Source organism: Ambystoma mexicanum, chromosome 6p (genome assembly GCF_040938575.1).
Source record: "Ambystoma mexicanum isolate Mex_15411 chromosome 6p, UKY_AmexF1_1, whole genome shotgun sequence".
Taxonomy (NCBI): Eukaryota; Metazoa; Chordata; class Amphibia; order Caudata; family Ambystomatidae; genus Ambystoma; species Ambystoma mexicanum.
In genome coordinates, this window is record NC_090935.1 from 1,445,841,631 (window position 1) to 1,445,856,386 (window position 14,756).

Sequence of the window (14,756 nt, forward strand, 5' to 3'; positions counted from 1 at the left end):
TGAGGAAGCCAGCTTATGTTGGTTAGGGAAAAACAGGCAATCCTGAGGAAAGAGGTTAGTGGTGTGGGTTAAAAGGGTGAGGTGAGAGGTGGAAGGAGGAGGACGAAGAGACCAGCAGGAGGATGGAGAGAAAGAGTGTGGAGGTGGTTGGAGAGAGGGGTACAGTGGAGTGGCTATGTGTGAGTGAGAGAGTGAAATAGTGGTAATAAGTAGTGAGTAGTAGTATGAAGAGGAGGGTTAGCAGTAGTGAGTGGTAGTAAGGAGGTAGTAGCAAGTGTTAATAGCCGTGAGGTAGTGAGTGGTTGAAGGAAGAGAGGAACAGTGGTATTAAGAGGTAGTATTAGTGGTAGGAGGAGAGGTAATAGATGTAGCAAGGTGGTTGTATTAGAAGTGGTGAGGTGATAGTAATGGAATAAAGAAGTGGTAGTTGTAACAAAGAAGTAGTAGTGGTGAAGAAGAGAAGTGCTAGTAGAGAAGAGGAGAAGAGACGGTAGTGGGGAGAGGAGCAGTAGCGACTGGAGTAGTAAGGTGTTGAAGGATGCAAATGTAACAGTGAATGGAGGAGTTGAGAAAGGAGGGAAATAAGAGGAGTAAGAAGATAAACGATCCAAGGGTGGAGATAGGAAGGCAGAGTGAAACATCAGAGGGATAGTCGCATGGTGGGCAGAAGAATGCAGCAGGAGAACCAGAGTAGAAGGGCGAGGCGAGGCGAGACTCTATGTGACTGCTGCTGGATTCCAGCAGGGTTAGAGCAAGGCACCGTTCCCTAACTTCCCATAGAACACTAAGTGGGGTCAGAATAGAAAAAGTTAGAAGACCCCTAGGAAGTCAGTGAGCGGACGACTCAGGGAAAACCCAGAAAGCCTTAGCCTGAGTATAAGAAAGTAGGGTTTTTTTGTGTCCTACAACTAATCAGGGTTAAATAGGATTGGGTTTGGGTGGAGGTAATCCAAGGGAGATTAGATATAGAGGGACGGCCCTAGCACTAATTTCCAAACGCCTTTATATTTTAGTCCTAAAGTTCAGCGATTCCAACAAAGCCCACCACTGTTGTAAAGCCAACAATAAACACCCTTGAAGTACACTTTTAAGTCAAAGTGGTTGTCTTTTCCGATTAAACCACGTCACTATATATATATATATATATATATATATATATATATATATATATATATATATTCACTACAAGAAAAACTTTGTTGAGGGGACGTTATGGTTAAGTTGCCCTACGAAAAACCTGTGCACTTCACTAAAGAAAAATGTTCGCCCTCCCCATTGTGGTTCAAATTAAAAACGAAAAACCCCTGAAATTCGCCACTTATGGGAGACTGAGCCCCCTTACTTGCCATTGCCACTGTGCACTGCTAACACTAACACCCAGAACATGAAAGCTGTCCTCTGAAATGTCACTGATGACATCACTGACGACATCAAATGTTTAGCCTATTTGTTTTTGTTGCCTGCCATATATATATATATATATATATATATATATATATATATATATATTCACTACAAGAAAAACTTTGTTGAGGGGACGTTATGGTTAAGTTGCCCTACGAAAAACCTGTGCACTTCACTAAAGAAAAATGTTCGCCCTCCCCATTGTGGTTCAAATTAAAAACGAAAAACCCCTGAAATTCGCCACTTATGGGAGACTGAGCCCCCTTACTTGCCATTGCCACTGTGCATTGCTAACACTAACACCCAGAACATGAAAGCTGTCCTCTGAAATGTCACTGATGACATCACTGACGACATCAAATGTTTAGCCTATTTGTTTTCGTTGCCTGCTATATATATATATATATATATATATATATATATATATATATATATGTACATTCAGTAAAAAAAACTTTGTTAAAGGGATGTTATACTTCATATTGAAACCAAAAAACACTGCACATTCCCCCATTATGGTAAGCTAAGCAACCATAACTGCCTGCACCACTGTGCACTGATAACACTAACACCCAGGACAAGAAAGATGACATCACAAATGTCATTGATGACATCACTGATGACATCACATGTGCATTTAATTTTCAGACAAGGGGTTGAGAATGTAAGTTTGGTAAAAAAGTATCAGGGATTATTGGGACATGTCTAATAAACTTCATACTTCAGCACGCAATGTAGTGTTGTAAAGAAAATTCCATTGCAGTGTTCTTTCTAGTACAGGAACCTACTCATACAGAAACGTAGGTATTGGCTGCAGCATACATCACAGAGGTGCTATATTTCTACTTTCCAAAGTTGTGCTATAAAATGATGAATGCTTCTGTACCAGACTTTTGTGGTCTCTGAAACATGTACTCATTTGTTAATAATGCATCACTCAATACATATTTGTAGTAATGCACACAAAAGATAAATACACTGCAATGCATACAAATATGGGGCTTATATATGGAGTGTAAAGTAAGCATACAAGAGGCAGTATCATTAGCAAATGTGTATAATGTACATGATTTTAGTCATGTACAAAAATTATTTATGTGCTTCAGGCCTGCTTCTTCCCCTATATATGTACATCATAAGATGCGATTAAATTCTAAGGAAATTAGTGTAAGAACATGTGAGAATAGCAATATCTATAAATGTAAAACCTTTTCAAAGGTAACTTTCTGACTGTCAGTAAATACACCTACCTGGCCTAGATATGACAGTGAACAAAAACGAAGGGGCTACACATGTGATATCATCAGTGATGTCATCAATGACATTTGTGATGTCATCTTTCTTGTCCTGGGTATTAGTGTTAGCAGTGCACAGTGGTGCGGGCAGTTATGGTTGCTTAGCTTACCATAATGGGGGAATGTGCAGTGTTTTTTGGTTTCACTGTGAAGTATAACATCCCTTTAACAAAGTTTTTTTACTGAATGTACATATATATATATATATATATATATATGGCAGGCAACGAAAACAAATAGGCTAAACATGTGATGTCGTCAGAGATGTCATCAGTGACATTTCACAGGACAGCTTTCATGTTCTGGGTGTTAGTGGTAGCAGTGCACAGTGGCAATGGCAAGTAAGGGGGTTCAGTCTCCCGTAACTGGCGAATTTCAGGGTTTTCGTCGTACCACGAAAGAGGATTTTTTGTCTTCAACCGCAACACCTCCGGCGTTCCCAGCTGAAGAAAACAAATCCTTTTTCCAGATGGCCCCCATACAAAGGGAAGACGGGCATTGGATAGAAAGTCTTCTTTGCTTTCCATTGCATGCTGCAGAAAGCAAAAAAGAAACTGTGTTACCGTTATAGCAGCACCACATTTGTGTTCCTTGATAAATGTGTGGTTATGAGCAAGACTTTTACCAGAAAGCCAGTCCCTGGTGGACATGGCGACCTCAATGCAATGTTCTCTCCCTTGCAGTAAAGGGCAGTAGCCATATCCCTGACATTGTGGGCACTACCCATACATAGAGGCTACCCCTCAGAGACGGAAGCTGTACCATTAAATATGAAAAGACTATCACATGCAGAACACAAAGCTTTTCAGTCATTGTCATTGACCTTTACATACATGTGTTGTACATGTACTCATTTTTTTCTGTAAAAATGTGCGTAAAAACAGCAAAGGAGTACTGTACTTACGTTGCCATAAAATACCAAACAAACTCTGTGATGCGAAGCACAATGACATCAGAAATACTGGATGCAACACCATTACCACTCACCTTTCAACACAAAATGTTGTATGTGACACAGGTGGAAAGGTGTAAAGATATGTGTATTGGGAGGGTGTAACCATATATTATTGTACAAACATTTCTGTGCATAGGGCATCTGGGTGACAGAAATTGGGCTGAGAGTGACAGAAATTGGCCTGATGGCACTAATGCATAAGAGAGGCGCCAGACCCTCCTGTAGCCAATGCAAGTGGTATGGAGTACCTTTCTCCATAACGTTCCTTGGCAGCTTAAACAAATGCGTCCATATGGACGTACGTGCCGATTTGTAGCACCTACAAAAGAACACATTACGACCTGCAACTTAGCATGCCACATTCTGCAAACAAAGAGTACATTTGTAAAGAAAAGACTAACATTTAAAAATGTGCCCAGTACTTTTATTTCACAATAAAGTGAGCGAAATCATCGCCTTATGCAAATAGTGAAGTAGTTTTGTTTCACAATGAACTGTGCGAAAAGATAGCACTAATCGCTTTTCCATAGAAGTATTAAGTTTGTCTCTTTGATCGACATTGACAATGTTAAAGGTCACGTTGTTTTTTTCCACACACAGAAAGTAAGCGTTGCCGCCACAATATTCGTTTTCCTCCCACATTGAAGTGCAAGACGACGTCAACCGCTGTGATCTACAGCACCAGAAAGGATGGAATGTTACTTCTTACAGCGACAGCAGCGTAAGGACACAAAGGGCCCACACGATCATCCCAGTGAATTATAATGCTGAGACAGCCGGTCATAAACAGTTGCATTTGACGGTTAAAAAAACCTGTCACTTGGCATTTGTAATCCGTGACAATCACAATAGGGAAGAAAGTATCTGAGGAGGAAATGGGAATGAAAAGATGTATGAATACACAACCTTTGGATAAACCACAGTTGTACTACATAACATTTTCAGTAAAAAATGTATGCAATAGGAGGAATTTGTAGTGGGACCCTAGGGACGGCGACAATGTGCAATGTCCATAATTGGAAAAATAACTCGAACGGCACAGAAAGCTGGAACTTCGTTATTAATAATACAATTTTTCTTTGGAATTAGCTGCACGGTGGAAGGGGAAATAAAACGTGTATCACTGGATAACCTCTGCACAAAAATAATTGTAACATACCTTTCTTATTAAATATTATTTTAATTTGGGGAAATGTAGTGGCACCCTACAAACCGCGACAATGTGCAATGTCCATAATAGGGAAAAAATTCCAACGCCACATAACACTTGTAAAACATTATGGAAAATATTTTTTATTTTTTACAAACTAAAACATAGCTTCAATTCGGAATTTAGGCGGCAAAAATACACTTACATGATGTGGAGCGCCTCCATTGCGTTAGCTGTAGTCCGACACTAGTGTATCTGGAAGACTGCCTGTTCGGGAACTACTTTCTCATGGTCGGTGCAAAAGTTTTTGAAGCATAACCTTATCAAACGATATGTTTTTCAAACTGTTACTCCCTACATTCTTCCTACTCTTTCCCTGTACTTCAAGGTTAAAAAACAAGGGACCCTTATGGGTGTCGACAAATCTGCGGCCGTACTGAGCTCGTGTTGAAATGAGAAAATGCAGTGGCCTTCACTCCGAATGCAAATACATTCTCATTTTGCAACAACATATCAGCGTCTATTTATGAGAACCGCTACTGGCGTGCATATGCAAAAGGGCTGTGTGTATGAAATAGAGCAGGTGGCTGCCTCAGATTCCCGCCACTCTGACCGCAGTAATGTTGTTTATGGATTGTAAAATGGATGAAGTAAGTTCATGTCGTACAATGAGTAGCAAGTCCCACTGTACCCCATGCCAGTTGCCTCAGATTCCTGCCACTCTGACCGCAGTAATGTTGTTTATGGATTGTAAAATGGACAAAGTAAGTTCATGTCGTACAATGAGTAGCAAGTCCCACTGTACCCTATGCCAGTGCTAACAAGAATACTGCAATGTTTGACTTTCTACTACCACGTCTCATTAACGCTCACCTTTTCGAAACAGTGTTCCATAAGTTTTGTAAGTGCATTGGTGCCTTCTTCGTTTATGTATGTTAGCGCCGATGTTCGCGTTCAACAGAAAACGAAGTAAACATGGCGGACATATCGAAAGATTACGACACACTTCACGCTGTGCCACAATCAATCGGTGAAAGCGCAACATGGTCGCGGGCAGCACGCCACGGAATAGCCAATTGCAATGTTCTCCATGGAGCGAACAGGGAAGTGTGACCGCGGAGCGGACATAGATATCCCTAAGTTTTAGAGACATACTTTTTGATCGTTTTTAAGGAAATTACTGGATGGATTGGCACAAAATTTGCAAAAGCACGCTTTCACGCCCAAGCCCCTGCCACTGCCTCAAATTTGGTGCAAATCCATCCAGCGGTTTCGCCTGTAGCCGTGCGCAAAGTTTTCCCCCATTCAGTCTATAGGGGAAAAAAAGTTTTGGAACCCCCCCTATAACTTTGCCCCCCCCTGGACCAAACATCACCAAACTTTGAAAAAAAATTCAGAGTGGCCGATACAAAGTTTGGTGAGGATTCGTCCAGGGGGAGCGGACTTATAGGCCGCCCAAAAAGTGCTCTTCCTATGGAAACAGCAACTTAACCATAACTACACGGCCAATATATATATATATATATATATATATATATATATATATATATATATATATATATATATATATATATATATATGTTAAACAGAAGGGTAAAGGTGCTGGGGAGGAGAAAGCTCTCCCACAAACACCTACCAAAAAATGCCCAAGCACACAAGACTTCAAATTGTGTTCAAAATTTCATTTTATTTATCCAAAAAGAGTGAACATAGTATAAAAAGCATACATAACAATACCTAAGCAGACCAGGTGTCATGCAGCACTCACCCACAGCGGGTGGAAAACGCCACGTGTTCCGCTCGACTTGCGAGCTTCCTCAGGCTAGTATGATTCCAAACGTTTGTTTCCTTGTGTTTTTATACCCTTGCACTGAAGGTGATTGGGTCTGCACAGCTGTGCAGCTTACATAACGTAAAAAAAGTTGACAGTTACATAACATGAAAAAAAACCTTAACAGTTAATTGTTTAGAACTCTATGGTTCTGATTGCAACAAATCCGCCATTGTTCAGTGTGTAAATACATAGTTGCCCACATTTGTGAGTTGCCTGATTCCCCATTACTATACTGGGTGTATGCCAGCTGACGATAAGCCATAACAGCCCTTCACCTTCACTTGCTTTACAATGTTAAAAGAAGTGACCACAAGTAAAAGCGCTAGTGCGCCTATTTAATTTAATGCTGCACCGTGATAGAAAAGATGTCTTCACGGTGCTGCTCTCTTCCCGCTAGTGGCATAAAATGCCCTAAAACGAATGTGTGCTGCTACTGCCCTAAAACCACAATGCCCGCTTCCGTCTAGTAAAATAAGCCTTCAAGTGAAGGCCCCCTATATATGCACACTATAAATGCAACATGGCAATACCAGTGTATGGCCATATAAAAACAACAATGGTGTTCACTACACGGGGCGAGCATCTGTGGTATAGACAGTCTGATTCTCAATGACAAATTAAAACAATATCACGATTGGTGAAAAGTCACCATATCGAACAAAGTGACTAATGCATTAAAATACAATATAAGACAAAAGCTGAGACCTAAATTCCTATTCAGTGCAAAAGTATGGCTGTAAAACATCCAGATATCCATAAATTTAAATGAATATCGAAGTGTGTTGATTCATATAGTACACACAGCCAATAAGAGGGAGGGTCTACCTAGATCGGTATCATAACTATAGACAATAGTTTGTAAACTTGTGATAATCATATATGCAGAATGAATGAACATATCAAGGTGTGTTGGTTGATATAGATTAGCACCTGGATATCAATGTTTAATTCCTCATTCATATAGGAACACATACATCTCTGAGTCTATATTTAGACCATTGGGTTTCAGAGTATCATATTTGCATATGAGCTTGGCTTCTAGTTGACGTAACTTGAGTTCTCTATTGCCAAGTCTTTTATGTTGTGGTATATGGGCTAGTCCCTGGAAACTCATTTCTTTTACATTATTGCTGTGTTGTTCAGCAAAACGTGTTGCCAGTGGATAGGTTTGATCTCCATTTTTTATAGCCCTATAATGTTGCAAGATGCGCAGTTTGAGCGGGCCTATTGTGGATCCTATATAATTCAGGCCACAACTACAGGTAATGGCATACACAACGAACTTAGTTTGACATGTTATTCTATGTTTGTGTTTCCATTGTTTGCCATCAACACCAATAAATGGTCTCTTAGATACAAAATCACACATTTTACATTTACAACATTTTCTGAAACCCATTTTGTTCTCTCCTAAGAGCCAACTTGATGATTCATTCTTAGTCACTACCATACTTGGCGCCAAGATGTTTTTTAGTGTGGGGGCTCTGCGGAAAGTAACACTCAGTCTTATCTCTAAGACTCTACACAGATCTCTATCGGTGGTCAGAATGTTCCAATGTTTTTGCATTATGACTCTTATTTGTTGGGCTTGTTGGTTGAAGCCTGTTATGAACCTGATTTTCTCATCTTTAGGTTTAATTTTGGGTTTGAACAGCATACTTCTAGAAAGTTTGTCTGCTTTTTCAAAGCATTCTGTCACTGTATTTTTAGAGTATCCTCTGCTTACGAACCTTCTGCCGATATTTTTGGCTTCTTCCTGGAAATCTTTCTCCTGACTACAGACACGTTTGGCTCTCAAGAATTCTCCATATGGTATGGATTTTTTGAGTGATGTGGGATGATGACTGTTGGCATGGAGGGTAGAGTTGGAACTAGTTTCTTTTCTATAGAGTGTAGATTTTATCATGTTTTCTTCTATTTTAAACAACACATCTAAGAAGACCAATTCTTTTCTGCTGACAGTACTAGTCAATTCCAGATTATATGGGTTGCAATTCAAAATAGAGATGTATTTTTCTAATTCATTTTCAGTACCGTCCCATATTAGAAACAAATCATCAATGAAACGATACCACATCACTATGTGTTTGGTGAATTCTTCCATCTCCTCACTCCATGCCACTGTCGTTTCCCACCATCCCATATACAGATTTGCATAGGTTGGTGCCATGCATGACCCCATGGCCGTGCCTTGTATTTGTCTATAGATAGCATTATCATACAGGAAGTAATTGTGTTCCAAGCAGAATCTCAACATGTCTAATAGCATGAGATTGTGTTGGCGATAGCTCACAGATCTACTCGCTAAAAAATGCTTACATGCATTTAACCCATACTGATGATGTATCGAAGTGTAAAGAGAGACTACATCTAGGGAAACCAAAAGAAAATTAGATTCCCAATTAACATCATTAAGCTTTGTTAGCAAGTCAGAAGTGTCTCGAATATATGAGTTCAAACTCAATACAAAAGGTTGGAGAAAATGGTCTAAAAATCTTGAGGTGTTCTCCAAAAGGCTGCCTATCGAGGATACAATAGGACGTCCAGGGGGATCTATAAGTCTCTTGTGAATTTTGGGATTAAAATAAATGAGAGGAGTAGTGGGATGGACGTTCTTCAAATAGAAATACTCATCCTCATTTATTAAATCCTGCTCTTTCCAAATATGTAACAGAGTGTGGAATTCCTGATTAGTGGTATTAAGGATAGATCTGTCAACTTTTTCATAGCATGATGTATTGCTCAGTTGTCTGATGGCTTCCTTGTTATAGTTGATACTGTCCATGATAACTATGCTACCCCCTTTATCCGATGGTCGAATAACAATATTATAGTCTTTACGCAGTGTTTCCAAGGCGCTGACTTGTGATGTTTTCAGATTCTTAAATTTCATAGCATCAGAATTGAGGGTTGACAATTCTTTCAAATCCTTAATTACCAGTTTTTCAAAGATATCAATTGGACTACATTCAATGTTCAGACAAAAGACCGATTTGGGTCTAAAGTTGCTGAAACAGCTCACATTAGCATTGATTCCAAACTGTTCGGCCAATGTATCATTGTCTACAGTATCTGTATATCCAGTGCATATATCAGTATTCCCTTGTAGTTCATCTAAACATAGCAGGGTACCCAAATCTCTCTCTGACAAAATTGATGCAGTTTCTTTATCTTGATCCTTTTTATGTCTGGTATCCCCAACTTGTGTGGCATAAAATTTGGTCAATTTCAGTTTGCGTGTAAATTTGAAAAGATCTATCCTGGCAGATGTATAGTCATAAGCGTGGGTGGGGCTGTATGACAGACCTAGTAGCAGGACTGACTCTTCAATTTGAGTAAGGGTCCTTGTCGAAATGTTATAAATTTTCAACTGTTCATTTTCTTGCCCCTTGGTCTCCCCCTGGTTTGGTCCCAGATCTTGTTGCCTTTCCAGTTTGATCGTCCCCATTTGGCACGACTACCTCGCCTGGTTGTACTTTTCCTGCTCTTCCTCTTCGTCCTCTTCCTCGACTGGCTTGTTGGCCCCGTCCTCTTTTGTCCATTCTGCTGTCCATGTGGAGTAGTTTGAACTCGTCTAAAAAATTCAATTTTTTTGAATATGCTCCTTCAGTGTCTGATAGCTCCACTTCAGAACTACTCGGATCCTCCGCTTTCATTTCACTTTGTGGTATGTTGGGAATTTTTTGCTCCAATCTTGCTTTGATAGGGCCATCAAACCTTCTTGCAAAGGTGTATATTCTTCCCTGCTCATAGTCCAACCTGTCTCTTTTGAATTTTAGCTGTTTCCTCAGCCATAATTCTCCTTCAAATCTCTCAAGGTTCTCTTCAACTCTTATCATCCGTTTCTTACACTCATCCCCATCTTCTGAGGAGAATAGGGTTTCTTCCATGTTTTCTATCTCCTTGATCAATTTGAGCCTATCCAATTTGGCATATTTGATAAGGCTCTCCATCATTTGAGATGAAAAGGTATTTGTGTGTGTAGTCCACTCTTCTAAGAGATGGGGGTCCATATCTTCAAATGTGGGTATTGTTAGTATTCTTAGTCCCCTTGGAATGCGTTGTGCTTCCAAGTACATTTGTAGGGTCATGGCTTCCCACCACTTGGAAATCTCCTTTTTCTTAACTCTCTCCAACTGATCAAGTTTTTGCTGCACTGTAAGGCTTGCGGGTAGGCTACTATCACCAGTGAGGTCAGTAGCCGCTTTGTCTTGGTCAAAGAGAATCAGTGACGCTGCCATTCGTTTTGCTTCCACCTGGTCTGCCATGTCTGAGGCAGCAAAAGGCTGTTTGCTGCCCCAGCTGTATGCTGAATGGATTCACTCAGAACACAATGATACCCTGAGAAGTAAGACAAATACTACTAAAGAAATGTGTATGTCTTATCACAGCTCAACCCACAATTTCAGTGGTGGCTATCTCAGTGTTACATTACAATACACTAAAACAATGCTGAGAATTATCATACAGGGAAACATGTGGTGGAGGCAGAAAACAGACAGTGGTGATGGTACAGTAGAGGTGGACAATAGTGTGATCATAGAGTGGTGAGGAGTCAGATGTCATGTTCCTTGATCCAGTGGATGAGGTTGGATCTAAAGTGTGGGTAGGGCATGTCTACCCTTAAGGCAGGTGGGAGTGAATTCCAGTTTTGGGCAGCTTTGACTGGGAAGCTGCAGCCACCTGTCTTCGTGCGTTTAAATCTAGGCGCTTGAAGTAAGTTGGCGGTAGCTGTTCTGAAAAGGCGGTTAGTGGATTGTCTCAGGAATCTAGTAGTGAGGTACAGTGGGGCAGCCATGTGTAGGCATTCATGAGTCAGTGAGGCTGATTTAAGGACGATTTTGTCTTTTATGGAAAGCCAATTGTTGGATCTTCTGAGGTCAGATATGTGGGCCTTCTTCGGAATGTTGAGAGCTGCTTTCAGAGCATTGTTTTGTAAGATTTGGATCTTATTAGTAATGTATTTATTGCTCCCTACGTAAAGGGCATTACAATAGTCCAGTTTGGATAATACCAGAGCTCTTGCTAGAGTAATGCAGTTATTAGAAGTAAGGATGTTACATGTTACCAACTTGTGTTTCCAGCCTGATTGCCTTCCCGTGGAAGCTGCAGCCCAGGACCAGGACGCGCAACAGTGTATAGCCCCACTGCCACTCCTTTGGAAACACCATATGTGCATTTTATCACACATGCTTGCGATTGAAAGTTTGAAGTTGGTGTGCTGTCCTTTTAAAGGCTCTGTCGGTGAAGCCGAGCATCTGGCAGGAAGCATATTAAACACATATGAAATTATGGAGAGAGTTGAAGTTGCAGGAGGAAGTGTAGATGCAGAGAAAGTTGAAGGTGTAAGAGGAGGTAGAGGTGTCGAGAGAGCTCATGGTGCAGGAGAAGGTGGTGTTACTGAGAAAGGTGCAGGAGGTTGGGGAGAGGACAAAACAAGATGAGAGGGAGAACACCAAAAACAAAGAGGGGAGAGATCAGACTAAGTCCGAGAGGGTGAAGAGCAGGACGGAGGAAGAGGGGAAGGAAGAAGCAGGAGAAAGTTGGAGCATCTGAAAAAAGGTGGGAAAAGAAGTGTCAAGAAAGACAGCTTCTTGGTTGGAGGAGGGTAAAGGGAGTTTAGAGGAAGACCAGTAGACAGTGGCATGGTCAGTGGAGCTACAGGGTCCACAACAGTCACAGTGAGACAACACAAGTCTACCTGCTGTTTACAGAAGTGGGAATAGGATCAACCTTGTGGTGGAATGGCAAGGAGGTTAGTCGAAGCCTGAGGATCAGAGTGCTGACCTAGAGAGAGGTCCTCGGGCTGCAGGCATGAGTGCGTCATCGATCAAGGAGGAAAGTGAGGCAGGATTTGATAACAGGAAAACTGTGGGACAGGAAAGCACTGTGGACCTGATGAGGTGCATAGAGAACCTCTTGGCCCACCTGACATCTGAGAGATGCTGTAAACCCTAGTGTATCAAAGCTTGGACTTTCAACAGGAGTGTTATTTTCCTCTGAGAGTTACAAACCAATCTTTGCCCACGCAATGAGGGTTACAGGGGACCAGGACATCATCCAACCAAGCAGAAATGTTTCTGAAGCACGAATAATTATTTAGTGAACCATTGTGGCCCCTAATTTGCATTACCCAACCTTTGTATATGGTCTTAAATAAAACATTTGGAAAAAGTTCCATCAGCTGCATCCTCTGTGGACACCACTTGGCTCATTGACAAAAGACAACAGCTAAACCCTATTGGACACAGTCATAAAACTACAATTGACATTGAGCCTCATTAGGAGTTGGGCAGTGTGGTAAAAAGTGGCAGTAATTCTGTTGCTGGCACTTTTTTTTGGTGCTTATGGAATTAGAACTGTTCTTACAGCACAAACAAATTTTGAATCTGACTTTGAAGCAGAGGATTCATCCCCAGCATCATGCTGGATCTAAATCCTCCACTTTAAGCAAAGAAAATCAGGGTTATTACGGTTACAGAATTACCACTTGTGGTAATTCTGCCAAAATCCCCATGGAGTCCTATGGACTCCAAAATTGGGGATTTATTCTGCCCTTCTGTCACAAGTTCTCAGGGTCCGAGTACGTAATGATAATTGATTTTTGCAGTAATTTGTCAGATTCCATTGGCTGTCACCAGAACAGAGGGAATACTGGGACAGGGAGGTGGCAGTGGAAGAAATCAAGGGGGTGATTAATGAACGGGACAGGGCCAAATCGCTGGGCCCAGATGGCCATACGGGCAAATTTTACAAAGCCTATGGTTATGTTGTGGGCCCGTACCTGCTCCAAGTATACCAGAAAGAATCAAGCAAACAGGCAACACCTGTGTGTGAGAAGGTGTCATGACCTACAGAACGTGCCCCTTTTGGACTTCCTGGTCCTTGTCTCAGCGGGGCTTACACTCCCTGGTACTCCCAACATGGCCGTCCAGCGTGAAACACCTTCCTCGCTCCACACGTTGGACGTAGCGTGTTCTATTTATAGACCACGCCCCCTGCGGCTCCCCGTGCCTCCATGCTATGGCGAAGTAGCGACCAGACGTGTGCTCCGTAGCTCGCAGAATTGTTTTCCCTGATTCTGTCCCTTCTAAACTCCATTCCTAGTCCCTATCCTTTCCTTCTTCTTCCTGGACTCATGTGCTGTGTAGAGCACCCTCTTACTTCCCCGGATTCCTGGATCGTTGCATCCAGGAACTTTGAACGCACGCTGGAGTCGGAAGAGACTCGTGCAGCCTTATTCAAGACCCGATCCGTCCGCAAGAAGGCATCGACCAAGGAATCCAGCAAAGATCGGACTCGGGTGACAAGGGGGGAACTCCTTGGCAGTTTGAGACGCCACCCGACTGAACTCGATATGGACATGGAAGCGGCCGTTCAGGACCTGATGCGTGGCATGCAAGAATGATCAACCGAGGTACAGAATCTCAAAGCGGAAAACGGCGCTCTTAAGCAATTGGTACTATCCCGTGATTCTGCCACAAAAGAAAGTGTGTTGCTGGACGGCGTAGTTGACAAATACGATGGGTCGGCAAAAACCCTTCGTGGATTCCTAGATTCATGTTTGGTCCACTTTACCTTTAAACCCTACTACTTTTCGACTCCCAGAGCTAAAGTGGGTTTCATAATTTCTCATCTTTCAGGAAATGCATTAACCTGGGCTCCGCCCCTCGTTAATTCCGGCGATGCCCTCTTAGATGACTATGATGGGTTCATACAGGGCATTGAAACCATGTTTGATCGCCCAGAGCAGGTCTATAGTGCCCAGGAACGCCTGTTAGACTTCCAGCAGGGATCCCAGGATATGCTCACCTTTGTAACCCGATTCAAGCAATTAGCCAAGGAAGCTGATTGGTCCCCTGAGGCGAGTTTTACCCTTTTCAGGAGAGGACCGAATGAGGAGATTAAGGATGAGTTGGCCCGAGTGGCTCGCCCAAACTCATTCCAGGCACTAATGAACCTTGCCATGCAAATAGACTTTTGAATCCAGGAAAGGAAGGCAGAGAAGAAGAAATCCAGAGGAAATCCTCCAAAAGTGTCCTTTGAGAGTACCACCAAGACGGACACAAACCCAGGCTCAATCACTGAACCAGAACCCATGCAAATAGGAGCCTTCCG

The 14,756-nt window shown here is 41.9% G+C and overlaps 1 protein-coding gene across 2 annotated transcripts in view; it reads right to left on the reverse strand.

The window, feature by feature from the left end:
- Positions 1-14,756, reverse strand: part of LOC138510495 (uncharacterized) — a 338,379-nt gene that overhangs the window by 202,995 nt on the left and 120,628 nt on the right. The window lies entirely within an intron of this gene.